The 18,051-nt window shown below is 49.7% G+C and overlaps 1 protein-coding gene across 1 annotated transcript in view; it reads right to left on the bottom strand.

Moving 5' to 3' along the window:
* Nucleotides 1-18,051, bottom strand: part of dnah1 (dynein, axonemal, heavy chain 1) — a 1,119,271-nt gene that overhangs the window by 940,306 nt on the left and 160,914 nt on the right. The gene's annotated exons all lie outside the window — the stretch shown is intronic.

Below are 18,051 nucleotides of genomic sequence, written 5' to 3' on the forward strand. Positions count from 1 at the left end.
CAATCACAGTCATCAATATGTAAAGAAGAAAAATTCTCATAAGACACTACCTAACTACCACCAATTGCAGAGAATGCATGTAAGGCTCCCTGATCAAATGTCAGTATGTGGCAACATTCTTACCTCGAAGTGAAAAGGTAGTAAGTGTGGTAGTCACCACTAACTGTATTAGATGTAGTACGGTAAGACTCATATACTAGAGGTACTTGGGTAAATCCCTGCCTGCTGGCTCCGCCCAATAGGTGGCGTATAAATGTGTGTGCTCCCATTCTGGTAGCAGCTACAGGAGGCACAACATCTTTGCTCAATAAAGCCTCGATTATTCACTACACTACTCTCGTCTTTGTAGTAATTGATAGTGCGTCAATTTATTGAGCAAAGATTTTTAAAACGATGGAACTTCGCATCAAGCCTGATCGCCTGCAGCTGAGCCCTCAAGCAGCCAACGCTATGTCCACTTTTGACCGCTGGCTGGCCTGCTTCGAAAGCTACCTCCGAACATCCGCAGTGGAACCCTCGGACACACAGAAGCTCCAGGTCCTTTTATGCACGGGTGAGCCCTGACATTTTGCCTCTCATCCGGGATGCGCCCACTTACTCTGAAGCAATGGAGCTCCTGAAAGGATGTTACAGGATGAAAGCTAACTGCAGGAGTGTTGCACAGTTGTAGATGCGGCCCTTCAGATGAAATGTTAAACGTGGCCCTGTCTGTTCTCTTTGGCAAAAGCTAAATATCCCAGTGTACAAATTTGAAGAAAAACGCAAAACTTCTCCCTGGTGTTTTGTCCAATAACTCTGCCGCAACCATCATCTTTAGCTGACAGGTTCTCTGAGGTCTGGGAAACCCAGCCAATCAAAGTTAAATTTGAAATGGTGAATAATGGTTAGGTATGCATACTTGTTATAATCTTTAAATTACGAATCCACATAGCGGCATGAAGGAGGAAGTCGCAAGTTGAGTGGCTCCTGCTTAAGGCTTGATTTTTTAGAACCTTATGCCCGGTCCCAGGGACAATTTTTCAACAAGTAAGTGCAGGAAGACATAAGGAAGGAGGGAGATGTCCAAAAACCAAAAGAAAGCCGCCGTGAAGAAGGGGGCGAGTAAAGGTTCGCCGTCGAGCTAAAGGGTCAGCTTGGCAACTTGAAAGATGGCGGAGGCTGGGTCGCTGGGTTCTCACGGCAGAAAAGATGACTGACGTGATGGTCATGGAGTTTGAAAGGCATTTTGAAAAGCAAATGGAGGTGATGAGGAAGGAGATGATGGCGGCAATAAAGGTACAGGTGGAGGAGGCGATTGCCCCGGTGAAAGCGGCAGTGTCGAAGGCATCGGCTGAGCTGCGGGATCTGTAAATCATGGGCCTGCCCGAAGGGGTGGAAGGCCAGAGGCCAAATGAGTACTTTGCCAAGATGTTGGCTGATCTGTTGGGGAAGGGGGAAGATCCCTCCGAGTACAAATTCGATCAGGCTCATCGGTCATTGAGGCCTAAACCGAAGGTGAATAAGCCATCAAAGGCGGTCATTATTTGTTTCCACAGGTACCATGTGAAGGAGAAGGTTCTGAGTTGGGCGAAGCAGAAGCGGGAGGTGCAGTGGGCTGGAGCTGGTATACGTATATACCAGGACTTAACTATACCAGGAGCTTTGACAAAGCGTCACCTGGACTCAAAACGTTAGCTCCTTTCTCTCCTTACAGATCTGCAAGACCAGCTGAGAGTTTCCAGCATTTTCTCTTTTGGTACCAGGACTTAACTGTTGAGTTAGCGAGGAGGTGGTCAGCCTTCGGCCGAGTGAAGACGGCACTGTCTAACAGCGGGGTGCGATTTGGCGTGGTGTATCCAGCTAAGTTGAGGATGACCGACAACTCCAAAGACTTTTACTTCGAGATGTTGGAAGCGGCGGAGTCATTTGTGAAGGCAGAAGGACTGGGGAAGAAGTGAGAAATGGGACTGAGGATTGGTCTTGGACTGAGGGTGGGGGGATGAAAGATTGTATATAATTCTATTTTTTATTTCATGATGTTATATGTGTTAAATGAGGTGAAGTTGCCTATTTGGGTAAGGTAGGAATTGGAATTTTTTACAATGACGGTTTTCTGGGGGTTGTGTGTTTAGAACATAGAACATAGAAAAATACAGCATAGAACAGGCCCTTTGGCCCACGATGTTGTGCCGAACCCTTGTCCTAGATTAATCATAGATTATCATTGAATTTACAGTGCAGAAGGAGGCCATTAGGCCCATTGAGTCTGCACCGGCTCTTGGAAAGAGCACCCTACCCAAAGTCAACACCTCCACACAACACTAAGGGCAATTTTGGACACTAAGGGCAATTTATCATGGCCAATCCACCTAACCTGCACATCTTTGAACTGTGGGAGGAAACCGGAGCACCCGGAGGAAACCCACGCAAACATACATAGAACATAGAAAATACAGCACAGAACAGGCCCTTCGGCCCACGATGTTGTGCCGAACCTTTGTCCTAGATTAATCATAGATTAAGACACGGGGAGGATGTTCAGACTCGGCACAGACAGTGACCCAAGCCGGAATCGAACCTGGGACCCTGGAGCTGTGAAGCAATTGCGCTATCCACAATGCTACCGTGCTGTCCTTAAGAACAAATAAATCTACACTATATCATTTTACTGTAATCCATGTACCTATCCAATAGCTGCTTGAAGGTCCCTAATGTTTCCGACTCAACTACTTCCACAGGCAGTGCATTCCATGCCCCCACTACTCTCTGGGTAAAGAACCTACCTCTGACATCCCCCCTATATCTTCCACCATTCACCTTAAATTTATGTCCCCTTGTAATGGTTTGTTCCACCCGGGGGTAAAGTCTCTGACTGTCTACTCTATCTATTCCCCTGATCATCTTATAAACCTCTATCAAGTCGCCCCTCATCCTTCTCCGTTCTAATGAGAAAAGGCCTAGCACCCTCAACCTTTCCTCGTAAGACCTACTCTCCATTCCAGGCAACATCCTGGTAAATCTTCTTTGCACCTTTTCCAAAGCTTCCACATCCTTCCTAAAATGAGGCGACCAGAACTGTACACAGTACTCCAAATGTGGCCTTACCAAAGTTTTGTACAGCTGCATCATCACCTCACGGCTCTTAAATTCAATCCCTCTGTTAATGAACGCTAGCACACCATAGGCCTTCTTCACAGCTCTATCCACTTGAGTGGCAACTTTCAAAGATGTATGAACATAGACCCCAAGATCTCTCTGCTCCTCCACATTGCCAAGAACTCTACCGTTAACCCTGTATTCCGCATTCATATTTGTCCTTCCAAAATGGACAACCTCACACTTTTCAGGGTTAACCTCCATCTGCCACTTCTCAGCCCAGCTCTGCATCCTATCTATGTCTCTTTGCAGCCGACAACAGCCCTCCTCACTATCCACAACTCCATCAATCTTCGTATCGTCTGCAAAAAAGTTGCACTAAGTTTGTTTGTTTGAAGGGGATTTCTTTGTTTTCCTGGAACCGGGTAGGGGGGAGGGGATTGGAGGGGATGGGGCCTGGGCACGGGCCTCCACACTAGCAAGCTCAAGCTGACTAGTGAACGGGAGTGTGGTGGGGGAGGGGCTGCGGTCATTGGAGCCAGGTCGAACAGGTTTCAATGGGCCTAGGAAGTTTGAAAAGTGGGGTGAGGGGACCGATGCTGGGTGAGGTGTTTTCGGGAGGAAGTTGATATGGGGATTCCGGGAGGGGGGAGGAGTTCGATGGCTACAAAAGGACGGGGAGGGCCAAGCCTAGAGGGCAGGGCCGGAGTTATGATGATGGCAGATAGGAGGGGCCGGGAGGGTGTGAGAGACCCCCCGTTCAGGATACTTACGTGGAACATGATGGGTTTGGGGTTGGGTGGGGGCAGTGAAGAGGTCGAGGGTGTTTGCACACCTAAAAAGCTTAAAGGCCGATGTGATTACGCTACAGGAGACTCATCTGAAGGTGAAAGACAAGGTGAGGCTCAGGAAAGGCTGGGTGAGCCAAGTATTTCATTTGTGGTTTGACAGTAGGGCACAGGGGTAGTGGTCTTGGTAGGGAAGAGAGTGAGGTTCCAGGTGGAGAAGGTGGCGGCAGACCAGGGAGCAGATACGTGATAGGTCGCAGCCGCTCTCGTTTGCCCAGACTGGGCTTATGAGGGAAATGGGGGAGGGTTGGACCCGTGGAGGTTCTTGCACCCGAGGGAGTGGGAGTATTTGTTTTCTCCTAGGTTCATAAGGTTTATTGGAGGATAGATTTTTTCATAGTAGAGAAGGCATTGTTGGCGGGGATTAGGGGATCAGAGTATTCGGCGATAGCGATCTCGGATCACCCGATGCATTGGGTGGACATGGTCCTGGAGAAGGGGGTAGCTGTAGAAGCCAGGTATTTCAAATACAACTAGTATAGGTAAAAGATAGCTGTTTTTAGTACTCATTTTTAAAAATGAGAATTTCAGCACACATAAATTCAGGACTTCAATATGATACATGAAACAGCATAAAATTCCATTATAAGATTATAGCAGAGGCTGGGGTGGAGGATGGATGTGGGGTTGCTGGGGGACTGAAGTTTTTGTGAGAAGATCGGGAAGGTGATTGAGAAGTACGTGGGCTTTAACTGTACAGGAGAAGTATCACAGGCAGTAGTATGGGAGGCCCTGCAGGCGATCGTGAGGGGGGAGGTGATATAATTTAAGGCCAAGGTGGATAAAGAGAAGGAAGAGCGTCAAAGGCTGACAGAGGAGATGTTGGAGGTGGATAGGAGGTACGCAGGAGTTGCAGATCTGGCCTTTTTGGACATAAGGAGGGAGCTTCAGGCTAGCTTTATTGATTGTCCACAGGGAAGGTGGTATGCCAACTGAGGGGAATGATTTTGAATATGGTGGGTTAGGATAGAGGAGGGTCTGTGTAGGGGGAGGGGGTTGAGGGTGCTGATAATGGCGCCGCTCCTGATGGCCCCGGGAAAGTACTCTGGGAGTCCGGTGGTGGTGGCGATACTGATTTGGAAGCAGTTGAGGCAGCACTTTAAGATGGGGCTGGGTCTGGGGAGATGCCGATCAGGGGGAATCACAGGTTTGAGCCGGAGAGGCTGGATGGCTTGCTTCGGAGATGGGAGGAGAGAGGGGTCAGAGTATTAAAAGACCTGTTCCTGGGGGACGTTTGGCGAGGTTGGAAGAGTTGGGGGAGAAATATAGTCTGGGGCAAGGGACCTGGGGCAAGGGCAAGGGTTTAGGTACCTGCAGCTCTACGACTTTGCTAGGGAGAAGGTTCAGAGCTTCCTGATAATGCCGACCCTCTCACTGTTAGAAGAGGTATCAACAGGTTCCGGTGGCGGCTATGAAGGAGTAAGTCGCACATTTGGTGGCTCCCGCTCAGGTCGGACTTTTGGACCTTTCCCCCCGATTTTCTACTTGAATTGTAAAACTGGTGACAGAGGCAATTGTGTACTGAATTTCCACATCGGTGCATGGAGAGAAGGACTAGAAGTGCTCATAAAAGCAGAAGCAGAAAGACAGAGAAGGCTTGGGCTGAAGCTGCAGCAGGAGACAGCATGGCGGAGGACCGGACCACTGGTTTGTCGACCCAGCGGTCAACAGAGCAGTTGATGCAAGCTATTCAGGAAGGCTTTGCTAAGCAGAAATGGATCTGCTTGGTCCCGATAAAAGAGTCAGTTGAGCTGCTGGAGCTTAGATTGGAAGGCCAAGATCGGGGGAATCAGAAGGTAGAGAAGGCGCTGGCTGAGCAGGAGGAACATCAAACTGCGGTGGAGTTGGAGATGGGGATGCTAAGAGACCAGCAGAAGAAGCTCCTGGAGAAGATGGAGGACCTAGAGAATAGGTCCCGCCGGCAGAACTTGAGAATCGTTGGGCTCCCAGAGGGGTCCGAAGGAGCGGATGCTGGGGCATACATCGCAGACACGTTTGAGAAGCTGCTGGGGGATGGGGCATTCTCCCGGCCCTTGGAGATAGACAGGGCTCACAGAGCATTCGCGAGAAAGCCGCGAATGGGAGACCCCCCCGAGGGCAATGGTGGTGAGATTCCACAGGTACTTGGATAAGGAGCGTATTCTACAGTGGGTCAAGCAGACACGGAGCTGTAAGTGGGACAACAGTATCCTGCGGGTTTACCAAGACCTGAGTGTGGAGGTGGTCAGGAGAAGAGCAGGCTTCAACCAAATTAGGTCGATCCTTTTTCAGAAAAAGGTGAAGTTCGGACTGTTGTATCCGGCACATCTCTGGGTCACTCACGAGGAACAGCACTTTTATTTAGAGTCCTCTGAGGATGCGCTGGACTTTGCGAAAAGGAAAGGACTGGTGGTGGACTGAGAACTTTTGAACTTTGCTGTAACGTTCATGTTATTGTTTTGTTTTTCTTTTTTTTTAAAGTTTCTCATTTTTCATTTTGTGGAAGCTGTTTGTAATGCCTTTTGCATTGATTTGGGACCAGCGGCAGAGCTGAGTGAGTTAAGGTTTTCATTTGCACTGTTGGGGAATGGAGGTGTGCTTGTTTAGATCTTGGTGTTTTTCTGTTGGGCAATTGTGTGGGGATTGTTTGATGTTGGAGTATGTTTGAATGAGCGGTGGGGAGGGAACAATAGGTGGGAGACTATCCAGCGCCAGGGATGGGGGCCACCAAGCTAGCTGGGTGGGCTAGCTCACGGAAGCGCAGTGGGGGGTGTGCATATGTTGGTTTATTAAAGGGGTTGGGTTACAGAGTGTTGTTACTGGGGGGGGGGGGGGGGGGGAAATGTTCTGCTGATGAGGGAGGGACTTGGGCTAAAGGACAGAGAGGAGGTTGGGGGCAGAGGCCGCCTGGGGCCAGGCCGGTGGAGGCATGGAGCATGGGCTGGAGACGGGCCCAAAAAAGAGGATGGCTGATCGGCGAAGGGGGGGGGGGGGGGGGCAACGAGCCCCCCAGCTCGGCTGATCACCTGGAATGTTCAAGGGTTAAGTGGGCCGGTCAAGGGGGCACGTGTGTTCGTGCATCTTAGGGGACTGAAGGCGGACATAGTAATGTTGCAGGAGACGCACCTTAGAGTAACTGACCAGATTAGATTGAGGAAAGACTGGGTCCGTCAGGTCTTTCACTCGGGATTAGACTTAAAGACGAGATGGGTCGCGATCCTGATCAATAAGCGGGTGGTGTTTGATGCGGGTAGAATAGTCTCGGATGTGGGAGGTCGGTACATTATGGTCAGTGGGAAACTGGAGGGGGTGCAGTTGGTATTTGCAAATGTGTATGCGCCAAATTGGGATGATGTGGAGTTTATAAAGAGGATGCTGGGGAAGATACCGGACCTGGACTCGCAAAGGTTGGTCATGGGAGGGGACTTCAACACAGTTATTGACCCTGGCTTGGACTGGTCAAGCTCGAAAACGGCAGGGTGCCAGCAATGGCAAAGGAACGAAAAGGGTTCATGGAGCAGATGGGGGGGTGGGGGGGGGGGTGGATCCATGGAGATTTGGGCAGCCGAGGGTGAAGGAGTTCTCTCTCCTTTTACTCATATGTGCATAAAGTGTACTCCCGGATTGATTACTTTATTTTGAGCAGTGCCCTACTGGCAGGGGTGGTGGACACGGGGTACTCGGCGATCACAATCTCAGACTGGGTTGACCTGCAGGTAAGTAAAGACAGTAACCAATGGAGGTTAGATGTGGGACATTTGGCTGATGAAGGGGTGTGCGAGCGGCTGACAAAATGTATTCAGAACTACCTGCAGGTCAACGACATGGGGGAAATTTCAGCTGCGGTGGTCTGGGAAGCACTGAAGGCGGTGGTCAGAGGGGAGCTGATCTCGATATGGGCTCATAGGGAGAAGGTGGACAGGGCAGAGACGGACCGACTGGTAAAGGAGATACTACAGATCGATAGGTATGCAGAGACCCGAGAGGCAGGGCTTTTAAGGGAACGGCGGAGGCTACAGGCACAGTTAAACTTGTTAACCACTGGGAGGGTGGTGGAGCAGCTAAGAAAGGCGAGGGGGGTGATCCATGAGTATGGAGAGAGGGACAGCAGAATGCTTGCACAGCAGCTTAGAAAGAGGGAGGCAGCCGGGAAGATAGGGAAAGTAAATGACGGAGATGGGAACCTGGTTGGAGATTCAGCAGGGGTGAATAAGGCGTTTAGGGATTTCTACAGTAGGCTGTATAGGTCGGAACCCCCTACGGGGCCGGAGGGGTTGAGGCACTTCTTGGAGGGACTGAATTTCCCAAAGGTGGACAGGGAGCTGGTAGAAGGGCTGGGGCCCCGATCAGGTTGGAAGAGATAGTGGAGGGTCTGAAGGCCATGCAGTCGGGTAAAGCCCCGGGGCCGGACGGGTACCCAGTGGAGTGTTATAAAAAGTACTCTGGGATATTGGGACCGGTGTTGATGAGGATGTTCAATGAGGCAAGGGAAAGAGGGGTGCTGCCCCCGACGAAGTCACCAGGCCACGATTTCACTGATTCTGAAGCGGGACAAGAACCCGGAGCTGTGTGGGTCCTCCAGGCCGATATCCCTGCTGAATGTGGATGCCAAACTGCTGGCCAAAATGTTGTCCTCCAGGATTGAGGATTGTGTTCCAGGCGTTATTGGGGAAGACCAGACGGGGTTTGTTAAGGGTAGGCAGTTGGTGGCCAATGTAAGAAGGTTGTTAAACGTGATCATGATGCCCCCGGAAGGTAGGGAGGTGGAGGTAGTGATCGTAATGGATGCAAAAAAGGCTTTTGATCGGGTCAAATGGGATTATCTGTGGGAGGTACTGGGACAGTTCGGAATTGGGCGGGGCTTTATTAACTGGGTCAGGTTGCTGTATCAGGTTCCTGTGGCAAGCGTACGGACGAACAGGACAACATCGGACTATTTTCGACTGCACCGGGGGACGGGACGGGTATGTCCCCTCTCCCCACTGTTGTTCGCGCTAGCTATAGAGCCATTGGCAATTGCTCTGAGAGCTTCAAGGGGCTGGAAGGGGCTGGTCCGGGAGAGGGTGGAGCACAGAGTCTCGCTCTATGCAGTTGACCAGCTTCTGTATGTATCGGAGCAATAGAGGGGATGGAAGGAACTTGAGGATTCTAGAGGAATTTGGCCGGTTTTCAGGGTATCAGCTAAATATGGGGAAAAGTGAGATGTTTGCGATCCAGGCGAGGGGACAGGAGAGGCGATTGGGGGAGCTGCCATTTAGATTAGTAGGGGGAAGCTTTAGGTACCGAGGCATTCAAGTGGCGCAGGAATGGGACCGGCTGCATAAATTGAATCTAGTAGATCAACTGAAGGACGATTTTCAGAGGGGGACGCGCTTCCGTTGTCACTGGCTTGGAGGGTACAGACGATGAAGATGACAGTCCTCCCGAGATTCCTGTTCGTGTTTCAATGTCTCCCCATCTTTATTCCGCGGTCCTTTTTTAAACGGGTCAACAAAGTGATCACTGGCTTTATTTGGGCGGGCACGACCCCGCGAGTAAGGAAGGTAATGCTTGAGCAGAGTCGGGGAGAGGGAGGGCTGGCGCTGCCAAATTTTAGTAACTATTACTGGGCAGCGAATGTAGCCATGATCAGGAAGTGGGTGGTAGGGGAGGGGTCAGCATGGGAACATATGGAGGCGGCTTCATGCAAGGGCAACAGTCTGGGGGCGTTGGTAACTGCGCCTCTGCCATTCCCGCCGGCACAGTACTCCACCAGCTCCGTTGTGACAGCCCTGAGAGTCTGGGGGCAATGGAGGAGACATGTGGGAGCAGAGGGAGCATCGGTCTGGTCCCCAATCTGGAATAAACACCGGTTTGCCCCGGGAAATATGGATGGGGGGTTCCGGATATTTCGGAGAGCAGGGATTGAGAGGCTGGGAGATATGTTTATAGATGGGAGCTTTCCGAGTATGAGGGCGCTGGAGGAGAAGTTTGGGTTAGCAAGGGGAAACAAATTCAGGTATCTGCAGGTGCGGGACTTCCTACGTAAGCAGTTGTCAACCTTCCCGATCCTACCGCTAAGGGGGATTCAGGACGGGGTTGTTTCCAGGGGATGGGTAGGAGAGGGGAGCGTCTCGGACATTTACAAGGAACTTATGGGATCAGAGGAGACGCAGACCGAGGAGCTGAAGCGCAAGTGGGAGGAGGAGCTGGGAAGAAAGATAGAGGATGGTGTATGGGCGGACGTGTTGAGTAGAGTCAACGCGTCCGCAACATGTGCCAGGCTCAGCCTGATTCAATTCAAGGCCGTTCACCGGGCTCACATGACAGTGGCCCGGAGGAGCAGATTCTTTGGGGTGGAAGACAGGTGTGCAAAATGTGCGGGAGGATCAGTGAACCATGTCCACATGTTCTGGGCATGTCCGAAGCTTAGGAGATTTTGGTAGGGTTTTGCAGACGTCATGTCCATGGTGTTAAAAACAAGGGTGGCACTGAGTCCAGAGGTGGCAATTTTCGGGGTGTCGGAAGACCTGGGAAACCAGAAGGAGAAAGAGGCAGACGTTCTGGCCTTTGCTTCCCTGTAGCCCGGAGACGGATACTATTAGCTTGGAGGGACTCAAAGCCCCCGAAGTCGGAGACCTGGCTATCGAACATGGCTAGCTTTCTCTGTTTGGAGAAAATCAAGTTCGCCTTGAGAGGGTCACTGTTAGGGTTCGCCCGGAGGTGGCAACTGTATGTTGACTTCTTCGCAGAAAATTAATCGTCAGCAGAAGGGGGGGGGGTTTAGTTTAGCTTAGAGTAGGGGGTTAATAAAGGTGGGACCTGTAAGGGAAGGAGACGGCTTTTGCACTATTTTTATAGTTTCATGTACATTGTTTATTTTGTTGTTGTTATAATACCAAAAATACCTCAATAAAATGTTTATTAAAAAAAAAGAAGAGGTATCAACAGCAGGGAAAATGGAGAAAGGTTGGCGATCTACGAGAGGATTTCGGGGGAGGACGGTAGATTAATCCATGGAGCGGATTAAAGCCAAGTGGGAGGAAGAGTTGGGGGAGGTTATGGAAGAAGGTCTGTGGTGTGAGGTGCTCCAGAGGGTAAACGCCTCAACCTCATGCGCGAATTTGGGGCTGATACAGCAGAAGGTCATGGATAGGGCGCACCTAATGATGGCGAGAATTAGTCGAGTCTTTGAGGGAGTGAAGGACGTATATGAGCGTTGTGGGAGGGGCCCTGCAAACCATGTACCTATGTTTTGGTCCTATCCGAAGTTGGAGGGGTATTAGAGGGAGTTTTTCAGTATCATCCCAGGGGTGCTATACGTGGACTTGCAACCAGGGGCCCAAGAAGCCATTTTCGGGGTGTCGGACCAGCCCGAGCTACAGGCGGGTGCAGGGGCAGATGTTTTAGCCTTCGCCTCGTTGATTGCCTGAAGGCGGGACCTGTTGGGGTGGAGGTCAGCTTGTACGCCCTGTGCCTCGGCTTGGCAGGGGGTTCTACTTGAATATCTGACTCTCAAGAAGGTGAAATTTGAGCTGAGGGAGATGAAGGGCGGGTTCTACAATTCATGGGGACTGTTTATTATGCACTTTCGAGAATTGGTTGCCATTGAACATTGGGGGGGGGGGGGCAGGGTGGCGGGGAGAGGGGGAGGCTGGGAATATTATTGTTTTGGATTGCACTGTTTACTGATTGTTCATTTTTTACCTGGAATGCAAAAGCGGTGTTTTGGTCTGTATATTGAGGGTGGTTTTTTGGGGGAATTGTTATTGTATTTTTTTTGTTTGTTTTTTCTTTTGTTGTTTATTTGATGAGTGTTGAAAATTAAGAAAATAAAAATATATTTTTTTAAATTACTAATCTACTCCTTGGTAATGGTTTGGTCATTCATCCTTGTACCGTGGGTGGATTGCAGGACCAAAGTAATCTCTTCGGTCTGCTTTGATCGTCTGACATGGTCAGGTGGAATTTTCAATTTTTTCTCCCCTCATTGGTCCTAGTTTTTAATCTGTACTTTGCCCCTCTCTCACTCTCTCTCGGGAGACTGCAAAGCTTTGTATAATGATGGACAAAGCATTGCAGTTGTGTGGGAAGGTTGGATGGATCAGTGGTCTTTTGTTGTCCATTATTGTCATATGTTCATGCCCTGCTCCTTTGCTCTTTCTTTAGGGTCATTGCATAGGCCTTACTCAGGACAGAGGTTTTTGCAGAAAGTAAACCTGACTTGTGCCAATCTTGAAAAAGGCAATAACAATGGAACAATGGTAAAGTGGATAGTATCATTTCGCCCACCAATCCTGATGCCCCACTCAATTTATGACAACATGGTTGATCAGTTAAAAGAACATTTTAGACTTTAAGCTTTTTGTCAAATTCAAGTTGTTTACCAGCCCAAAATTAGTGTGAAACTGTGAAGAAACTTTTAGACCATATAAAAGTGCTCTAATAAAGAAAGGCATGCATGCAATACTCTGGAAAATAGAAAATTTATTGGAGGCATACACCACCAGGCACGAGCTACCAGGCTATGTGCCGCAGACTGAGAGTCAGAGCCATTGGGTGGTAGCCATGGCTCAGCTGTAGCACTCTTGCCAGGGAAGGAAGTTGTCACAGCTATGATTTTGCCGATGTTGGCTGTGAATTGGCTGGAGGATGAGTTTGGCGGGCAGTTAATGGTGGTATGGGATGGAGGTGCAACTTGTAAAGTGTAAACCTGATTTAAAGGTATGATGGCAGCCATTACTGTGGGAGCTGTTTTAATGTACCATCGAAGTCCAAGCTCACCAGCAAGAGAGGCAGAGACCTCGTACCTGGGGCAGGACCGGCCCAATTTCACAGATGCAGTTGTTGAAGCACTGGTGAAGGCAGCGGGAGGGAGTTGAGAGTCTTGTTTCCAGAGGGTGACAGAAGAAGACATCCAGCCAAACACAATAGGCTTGGCTGGAAGTGGCAGATATTGTCAGCAATATCTTGAGGAACTGGGTGTGGTGCAACAAGAGGTTCAATGAGTTGCTATGTCCTGGCAATGTAAGTGCAACACAAGACCCAGATGACAGGCTTCCAGGCCTGCAGCTATCAGCAGACACACTAGTTGAGAGCCTGAGGATAAAGGCAGTTCCTGAAATAAGGAAATATTTGTGTCCTCGGTAATAACTGGCCCATCAACAATGCCCAGAGCCCTTCGTTGTTGAAGACCTTGCAACCCCTTTTTAATTAACAGCATTCAAATGAGCTGCTAACATTGTTGAGAGAGGCTAACGTTGCCTTAGCGTTTTTTCTCTTTTATCCTTGCAGGACAAGTGGGCATTAAACTCATAGGAACAGGTATGTACAGGAGAAGTTCATCATCTTTAGAGCCTTGGAGGAGGCTACAATATAAATTGTTTGGCTCCATGTAATCAAATGGTCTATGGAGAGATGGGAATACCTGGAACAGAGAGTGAAAAGCTGTTAAAATACATAGACGAAGTGGGTGCAGTGTATTCTTTCCCATCTGACGGCATGCCAATGCCTCAGTTGTAGAGGTGTTCAAGACCGGCAACCCTGACCTGTACAAGAAATCTAGGTATAACCTCCGCAAAGCCATCAGGCACACCAAGAGACAATACCAGACTAAGCTAGAGTCACAGACTAACGGCATGGACTCTCGTCGTTTGTGACAAGGCTTAAACAACATAATGAGCTGCGGCAACAGTGCACCCTGCCCAATTAACTCAATGCATTCTATGCTCGTTTCCAGTGGGAAACCAACAAACCATTGTCAACTGCCCCAACAGCCTCAAACATAGCCATACCTACTGTCACAGCCTCAGAAGTCAGATCAGCTTCTTGAAAATGAACCCACGGAAAGCAACGGTCCTGACGGAGTCCCTGGTCGTACACTCAAATCCCACGCAGAACAACTGACAAGTGGGTCCACGGACAACTTCAACCTCTCCTTACTCCATTCCGAGGTTCCCACCTGCTTCAAGAAGACCACCATCATAATGGTGCCAAAGAAGAACCAGGCAACATGCCTCAACGATCACGGTCTGGTGGCCTTGACATCTATCATTATGAAGTGCTTCAAGAGGTTGGTCATACTTCCAGTATGCCTTGATCCACTGCAATTCGCATACCTCCACAATCGGTCCACAGCAGATGCTAACTCCCTGGCCCTACACTCATCCCTGGAGCATCTCAACAACAAGGACTCCTATGTCAGACACCTCTTCATTGATTGCACCTTCGCCTTCAACACCATAATCCAAACTAAGCTCATATCCAAACTCTGATACCTCGGAATTGGCTCCTCCCGTTGCAACTGGATTCTTAACTTCCTGCCCCATAGACCAAATCAGTAAGGATAAACAACACCTCTTCCACGATAATCCTCAATCCGTAAGGCTGTGTACTTAGCCTCCTACTATACTCCTTATAAACCCACGACTGTGTGGCAAAACCCGGCTCCAACTCCATCTACAAATTTGCTGATGACACGAACGTAGTGGGTTGGATCTCAAACAACGATAAGTCATAATACAGGAGGGAGATAGAGAACCTAGTGGCTTGGTGCAACCATAACAATCTCTCCTTCAATGTCAGCAAAACTAAAGAGTTTGTCATCAACTTCAGGAAGCAAAGTGTCATAAATATCCCTGTCTGCATCAATGGTGCCGAGGTGGAGATAGTTGACAGCTTCAAATTCCTAGTTGTAGACATCATCAATAATCTGTCCTGGGGGGGCAGTACGGAGGCGCAGTGGTTAGCACTGCAGCCTCACGGCGCGAGGTCCCAGGTTCGATCCTGGCTCTGGGTCACTGTCCATGTGGAGTTTGCACATTTTCCCCGTGTTTGCGTGGGTTTCGCCCCCACAACCCAAGATGTGCAGGTAGGTGAATTGGTCACGCTAAATTGACCCTTAATTGGAAAAAACGAATTGGGTACTCTAAAATATTTTTAAAACAATCTGGTCCACCCACATCGATGCTACGACCAAGAAACCACAACAGCGCACATACTTCCAGAGGAAACTAAGGAAATTCGGCATGTCCACATTGACTCTTAACAATTTTAACAGATGCACCATAGAAACCATCCTATGTGGCTGCATCACAGTTTTGTGTGACAACTGCTCAGCCCGACTATAAGAAACTACAGAGAGTGGTGAACACAGCCCAGAACCATCACGCGAACCCACATTTTATACGTAAAACAAAAAACAAAACAATGCAAAATAATAAGAACCCCACCACCACTCTAACAACTAATGCCCCCAAAGAGTTGCCCCTCCATTCCTACCCCACCCCCTCAACCCCTCCGTCCCCTAGCAACCGACGGCAACCAACTCTTTAAAATAAGGAATAAACAGACCCCACCTCGTGTGGAACCCCTCAATCGCCCACCTCAAGATAAACTTAACCTTCTCCAAATACAGGAACTCCATCAGGTCCCCAGGCCATACTGAGTCACTGGGTGGAGAGGCTGACTTGCACCTCAACAGGACCCGCCTGCGAGCAATCAGTAAGGCAAAGGCTAAAACATCAGCCCCCACTCTTGTGTGCAGCTCCGACAGATCCAACACCCCAAATATTTCTCGCAGGGGACTTGGATCCAAAGCAAAGTGCAAGATCGTCAACATGGTACTGAAAATGACCCCAATTTCTCCAACTTTGCGCAGGACTGGTACACATGTACATGGTTGGGGGGACCTCTCCCACACCACTCGCAAGTGCCCTCCACCCGTCAAACAACCGGCCCATCCTCAAACTCATCCTGTGCATCACTTTTAATTGTATTAACCCTAGCCTCGCACACGAAACTGAGGCATTCACCCTCCGCAACACCTCACACCGCAACCCCTCCTCCAATGCCACTCCCAGCTCCTCCTCCCAGTTGGCCTTAAGCCCCTCCGGCGACACCATATCCTCCTCCAAAATCCTCCCATAAATCGCCGAGATGACTCCCCCTTCCACTCCATCACCGATGACACCTCCTCCAACAATGAGGAGGGAGGTGTCATCAGAAACATTGGGAAACCTTCAATGCAAAGTCCTGCACTTGCATATACCTAAAGGCCTCCCCCTGCGGAATCCCAAACCCCTCCTCCAAACTCGCAAACAGCTCTTCCAAAAATAGGTCCTCATTTCCATCACCTCCCATCCCCAAAACCTTGTATCCAGCCTAGCCGGTTCAAACAATAGATTCTCTGAAACCAGCATCAGCTTTGATCCTGCCCCTAACTTGGCCATTGCCAGTGCCGCAACTCTGACCCCCTACAACAGCCTGCCTTGATCCTCACCCATATTGCCTCCGGCTCCCTACCCTAGCCCCGCACCGTCTGTGTTCGCCACCCAACAGTAATAAAACAGATTCGAAAGAGCCAAACCTCCCCGACTGTCGCCCTCTCTGAAGCACCGTCTTCCGAATCCTTGCCACCTTCCCACCCATACAAACAACAAAATCAACCGTTTTACTCCTATAAAAGCCTTTGGCAAAAAGAGCAGCAAGTACTGGAATAAAAGTAAACACTGAGGCAAGATATTCATCCCACCAATATAGTGGGAGGTTGCCCCATTGCTAACAAATCTACCTGGACCCTTCCTACCGGGCTCATAAAATTCAATTTGCAGAGCTGGGCACAGTTCAAAGTCACCCAAGATACAGGAAATGAGTAATCGCCACATCAAATGTCAATCCCCCCAAGCCAGCTCCAGCCCCCAGAGAGGAAATCAAAAAGCATTCGCTCATCTCCAAATTCAATTTGCATCCAGAAAAGGCCCCAAATTGCCTGAGCAGTCTCATTATTTCCCCCATCGTGGGTCCCAGGTTAGAAATAGAGAACAAAAGATCATCAGCTTTCTTTTTTTTTAAATATATTTTATTGAAAATTTTTCGATCACAATTTTTTTTCCCCTTACACATCAAACATTAAAAAAAAAAAAATTTAACAGTGAACAAATGGCTAACCAACATGGTCAACTAATCATTTAACATAAAATAAAACTTTCCACACCCCCCCCCCCCCCGGGTTGCTGCTGCTGGTCATCTATCTTCCCTCTATCGTTCCGCTAGGTAGTCGAGGAATGGCTGCCACCGCCTGGTGAACCCTTGAGCCGATCCTCTCAGCGCAAACTTCATCCGCTCCAGTTTTATGAACCCCGCCATATCGTTTATCCAGGCCTCCAGTCCGGGGGGTTTCGCTTCCTTCCACATGAGTAAAATCCTACGCCGGGCTACTAGGGACGCAAAGGCCACCACATCGGCCTCTTTCGCCTCCTGCACTCCCGGCTCATCCGCAACTCCAAATAAAGCTAGCCCCCAGCCTGGTTTGACCCGGACCTTCACCACCTTCGAAATCACTCCCGTCACTCCCTTCCAATACCCCTCCAGTGCCGGGCACGACCAAAACATATGTGCGTGGTTTGCCGGGCTTCCGCCGCACCTCCCACACTTGTCCTCCACTCCGAAGAACCTGCTCAATCTTTCTCCCGTTATGTGTGCTCTATGAAACACCTTGAATTGAATCAGGCTAAGCCTGGCGCACGAGGAAGAGGAATTTACCCTGCTTAGGGCATCAGCCCACATACCCTCCTCTATCTCCTCCCCGAGCTCTTCTTCCCACTTTCCTTTTAGTTCGCCCACCAGCTCCTCCCCCTCTTCCCTCATCTCTTGGTATATCTCTGACACCTTGCCCTCCCCGATCCACACCCCCGAAAACTGTCCTGGATCCCCTGTGTCGGGAGCAGCGGAAATTCCCTCACCTGTTGTCTTGTGAACGCCCTCACCTGCATATACCTAAGGAAGTTTCCCCGGGGCAACTTATACTTTTCCTCCAATGCTCCCAAGCTCGCAAACGTCCCATCTATAAATAAATCTCCCACCCTCCTAATTCCCAACTGGTGCCAGCTCTGGAATCCTCCATCCATTCTTCCTGGGGCAAACCTGTGGTTGTTCCTGATTGGGGACCCCACCAGGGCTCCCCGCGCACCTCTCTGTCACCTCCATTGTCCCCAGATATTCAATGTTGCCGCCACCACTGGGTTCGTGGTAAACTTTTTTGGTGAGAGCGGTAGCGGCGCCGTCACCAGCGCCTCTAGGCTCGTCCCTTTACAGGACTTTCTCTCCAGTCTTTTCCATGCCGCCCCCTCTCCCTCCATCATCCATTTACAAATCATCGCCACATTGGCGG

The sequence above is a fragment of the Scyliorhinus torazame genome, chromosome 13 (assembly GCF_047496885.1).
Source record: "Scyliorhinus torazame isolate Kashiwa2021f chromosome 13, sScyTor2.1, whole genome shotgun sequence".
Lineage (NCBI taxonomy): Eukaryota > Metazoa > Chordata > Chondrichthyes > Carcharhiniformes > Scyliorhinidae > Scyliorhinus > Scyliorhinus torazame.